Source organism: Notolepis coatsorum, assembly GCF_963971535.1.
Source record: "Notolepis coatsorum genome assembly, chromosome: 9".
Classification (NCBI taxonomy): domain Eukaryota; kingdom Metazoa; phylum Chordata; class Actinopteri; order Aulopiformes; family Paralepididae; genus Notolepis; species Notolepis coatsorum.
The window spans coordinates 152,294,549-152,299,313 of record NC_140173.1 but is presented as its reverse complement, the minus strand read 5'-3'; the positions used below and the strand labels follow the sequence as shown (position 1 = coordinate 152,299,313).

Below are 4,765 nucleotides of genomic sequence, written 5' to 3'. Positions count from 1 at the left end.
GACAACCAGTAGGACACATATACTATATATATATATACATGTACCATGTTTTATTCACCGCACCATCTCCTTTATTTCTTTGATCTTGTTCTGTTGATATTGCTGTTGTATTGTATAATGTTGTTTGCTGTTTATGTCATAATTGTGCTTTGGCAACAGAGAGAGAGAGAGAGAGAGAGAGAGAGAGAGAGAGAGAGAGAGAGAGAGAGAGAGAGAGAGAGAGAGAGAGAGAGAGAGAGAGAGAGAGAGAGAGAGAGAGAGGGAGAGAGAGAGAGAGAGAGAGAGAGAGAGAAACAGAGATAGATGTGAGAGCCTCCATTAGGGCTCCATCAACACTGTCCCCCAGAGAGCCTCCATTAGGGCTCCATCAACACCCTGCTGTCCCCACAGAGAGCCTCCATTAGGGCTCCATCAACACTGTCCCCCCAGAGAGCCTCCATTAGGGCTCCATCAACACCTGCTGTCCCCCACAGAGAGCCTCCATTAGGGCTCCATCAACACCTGCTGTCCCCACAGAGAGCCTCCATTAGGGCTCCATCAACACTGTCCCACAGAGAGCCTCCATTAGGGCTCCATCAACACCTGCTGTCCCCACAGAGAGCCTCCATTAGGGCTCCATCAACACTGTCCCACAGAGAGCCTCCATTAGGGCTCCATCAACACCTGCTGTCCCCACAGAGAGCCTCCATTAGGGCTCCATCAACACCTGCTGTCCCCACAGAGAGCCTCCATTAGGGCTCCATCAACACCTGCTGTCCCCACAGAGAGCCTCCATTAGGGCTCCATCAACACTGTCCCACAGAGAGCCTCCATTAGGGCTCCATCAACACCTGCTGTCCCCACAGAGAGCCTCCATTAGGGCTCCATCAACACCTGTTGTCCCCACAGAGAGCCTCCATTAGGGCTCCATCAACACCTGCTGTCCCCACAGAGAGCCTCCATTAGGGCTCCATCAACACCTGCTGTCCCCACAGAGAGCCTCCATTAGGGCTCCATCAACACTGTCCCACAGAGAGCCTCCATTAGGGCTCCATCAACACTGTCCCACAGAGAGCCTCCATTAGGGCTCCATCAACACTGTCCCACAGAGAGCCTCCATTAGGGCTCCATCAACACTGTCCCACAGAGAGCCTCCATTAGGGCTCCATCAACATCTGCTGTCCCCACAGAGAGCCTCCATTAGGGCTCCATCAACACTGTCCCCCAGAGAGCCTCCATTAGGGCTCCATCAACACTGTCCCCCAGAGAGCCTCCATTAGGGCTCCATCAACACTGTCCCCCAGAGAGCCTCCATTAGGGCTCCATCAACACTGTCCCCCAGAGAGCCTCCATTAGGGCTCCATCAACACTGTCCCCCAGAGAGCCTCCATTAGGGCTCCATCAACACTGTCCCCGAGAGCCTCCATTAGGGCTCCATCAACACTGTCCCCCAGAGAGCCTCCATTAGGGCTCCATCAACACTGTCCCCCAGAGAGCCTCCATTAGGGCTCCATCAACACTGTCCCACAGAGAGCCTCCATTAGGGCTCCATCAACACTGTCCCCCAGAGAGCCTCCATTAGGGCTCCATCAACACTGTCCCCCAGAGAGCCTCCATTAGGGCTCCATCAACACTGTCCCCCAGAGAGCCTCCATTAGGGCTCCATCAACACCTGCTGTCCCCACAGAGAGCCTCCATTAGGGCTCCATCAACACCTGCTGTCCCCACAGAGAGCCTCCATTAGGGCTCCATCAACACTGTCCCCCAGAGAGCCTCCATTAGGGCTCCATCAACACTGTCCCCCAGAGAGCCTCCATTAGGGCTCCATCAACACCTGCTGTCCCCACAGAGAGCCTCCATTAGGGCTCCATCAACACTGTCCCCCAGAGAGCCTCCATTAGGGCTCCATCAACACTGTCCCCCAGAGAGCCTCCATTAGGGCTCCATCAACACTGTCCCCACAGAGAGCCTCCATTAGGGCTCCATCAACACTGTCCCCCAGAGAGCCTCCATTAGGGCTCCATCAACACCTGCTGTCCCCACAGAGAGCCTCCATTAGGGCTCCATCAACACTGTCCCCCAGAGAGCCTCCATTAGGGCTCCATCAACACCTGCTGTCCCACAGAGAGCCTCCATTAGGGCTCCATCAATACCTGCTGTCCCCCAGAGAGCCTCCATTAGGGCTCCATCAACACCTGCTGTCCCACAGAGAGCCTCCATTAGGGCTCCATCAACACCTGCTGTCCCACAGAGAGCCTCCATTAGGGCTCCATCAATACCTGCTGTCCCCCAGAGAGCCTCCATTAGGGCTCCATCAACACCTGCTGTCCCACAGAGAGCCTCCATTAGGGCTCCATCAACACTGTCCCCCAGAGAGCCTCCATTAGGGCTCCATCAACACTGTCCCCCAGAGAGCCTCCATTAGGGCTCCATCAACACCTGCTGTCCCCCAGAGAGCCTCCATTAGGGCTCCATCAACACCTGCTGTCCCCACAGAGAGCCTCCATTAGGGCTCCATCAACACCTGTGTGTGTCATGTGTAGCCATGGGCCGGTTACCGGTTCCACGGTTTACCGCGGTTTCAAAACGTTTGCTGTCTCAAAATCACTCAAATTACGTTCAGACGGTAGGCGCCGACGGTATACGTTACGCTTCGACTCATGAACTTTGGAAAATGCCTGTCAGAAATGTCAACTGGAATAGCTGGGAGTTACCATGGCTAGCTAGTTAGCTGTAATGGATTAAATACATGACGTGGTGTGCTGTTATCTAAAATAATGCTCAATGCACAGGGGTGATTGACGTTAGCCCTACGACGAGTGGTTTGCATGGAAAGTAACGTTAGCTACAGCTTCGTTAGCCTAGCTAACGTTAGCCACATATCTAGCAAGCTATACAAAAATAAAGTTTAATGTGACTGATCTAGTGAGCTATAATCAGAATATTCCACCCATAAATAGCTAATGTCAAATATAAATAACACAATGGCCATACCAACCCGTTAGTTTTGACAGGAGCTACAGTAAGTTAACGTTGGCTAGTTAGCCAGCTAGCTAGTAGTATGTACCGGTGATGTTGCTAATTGATTTCGGTCGACTAACGTTAGCGAGATTGGCCTACGTTCCGTCACGATATTCATAATCAGAAAGTGTAGCGCCGAAGAGTCTGAATGAATGAAGAGTCTGAGGCGGGATGTCGAAAAACAACGCTATACATTTATTAATTAAATGTATGTTTAATCCAGTAAGAATAGTACTAGTAGGCTATATAACATACATCTGTGCAAGTAGATTACATTAACAAAACATATTGGGCAAAGCGGCTGGGTGGCGCAGTGGGAAAGGCGCTCGCCACTAACGCAGGATACGCTGGTATCGAGCCCAGCTCTCGGCGTTGCTACCGGCTCGGCCGGCCGTTCGTACTAACACAACATGCAGAGTTAGAGGGCGGGAAAGCCGGTGGGTGGGGAATGGATCGGACGTTGTGGACAGCGACTCCTACAGGTCGGTTGGGTGACGCCTGTACAGCAGAAACAGGAAGTATCGGGGGCAGCGTGAGTGGGGTGACCAGGTGTCCCCCTTCTGGTTGTACTGTCCCACCATTTGACCGAACGTCCCACATATTGAGAGGATGTCCCTCTTTTTGAAGCAAAAAAAAAAACCATTGGTCTCGGTGAAGACCATGTTATTCTAATAAAGAAATGTACATTATCTATCTGTCCCACTTTGTCCCACCAAAATATTACTGTTGTCCTGCTTTTGGACTTTTTGCATCTGGTCACCCTAAATTCTGCGTGAGCCTCCCACGTCTATCCTCCCATACTTCTTCTCTCTGCCAGTCTTGTTGAAAAAAAAACAATAAAAATCGACCAAAAACACAATTAAAAAAGAAATACATATTGCCCTTTTGACATGTAGCCTATACATAATATATTCATAATCATTCAAGTTTATTTGGAAGTGTTTTCTATTCTGTAGTCTTAGTTTGAAAGTGGTCAGACAGTTCCCTCTGTGTGTGATACAGACAGTCTTCACACATTCATAAATAACACTTACAGAAGAGCTGTGTGTGTGCGTGTGTGTGTGTGTGTGTGTGCGTGTGTGTGTGTGTGTGCATGTGTGTGTGTGTGTGTGTGTGTGTGTGTGTGTGTGTGTGTGTGTGTGTGTGTGTGTGTGTGTCTGTCTGTCTGTCTGTCTGTCTGTGTCTCTTTCTTTCATTATGGTCAATGCCCCACTTCTGTGTGTCTGTCTCTTTCTGTCACTTTGTGTATGTGCATCTCTCTTCCTTCCTTTCTTTCCTTCTTTCTCTTTCTTTCTGTGTGTGCATGTGTATGTGTGTGTGTGTGTGTGTGTGTGTGTGTGTGCGTGCGTGCGTGCGTGCGTGCGTGTACAGCAGTGACAAATGGTAGAAAAGATAACATTGGAAGCCATTGAACTACACTTCAGTTGAGTGACGGAGTGTTTTATGTGCTTTTGTTTCCGCTAGACAAGAGAATCCAAACTGAGGACTGAACTCCCTGTGTACCGTGATTACCGTATTATACCTCATACTGCCTCATAACTGTTTACCACCACTACCGTATTATACCTCATACTGCCTCATTACTGTTTACCACCACTACCGTATTATACCTCATACTGCCTCATAACTGTTTACCACCACTACCGTATTATACCTCATACTGCCTCATTACTGTTTACCACCACTACCGTATTATACCTCATACTGCCTCATAACTGTTTACCACCACTACCGTATTATACCTCATACTGCCTCATAACTGTTT

At 49.9% G+C, this 4,765-nt stretch overlaps 1 pseudogene across 1 annotated transcript in view; it reads right to left on the bottom strand.

The window, feature by feature from the left end:
* LOC311234832 (semaphorin-4G-like) overlaps positions 1-4,527 on the bottom strand; it is a 46,817-nt pseudogene extending 42,290 nt beyond the window's left edge. The window contains exon 1 of the transcript in view: positions 4,523-4,527. The product of the transcript in view is annotated as a semaphorin-4G-like (transcript). The remainder of the gene's footprint in view (positions 1-4,522) is intronic.
* Positions 4,528-4,765: the final 238 nt, after the last annotated feature.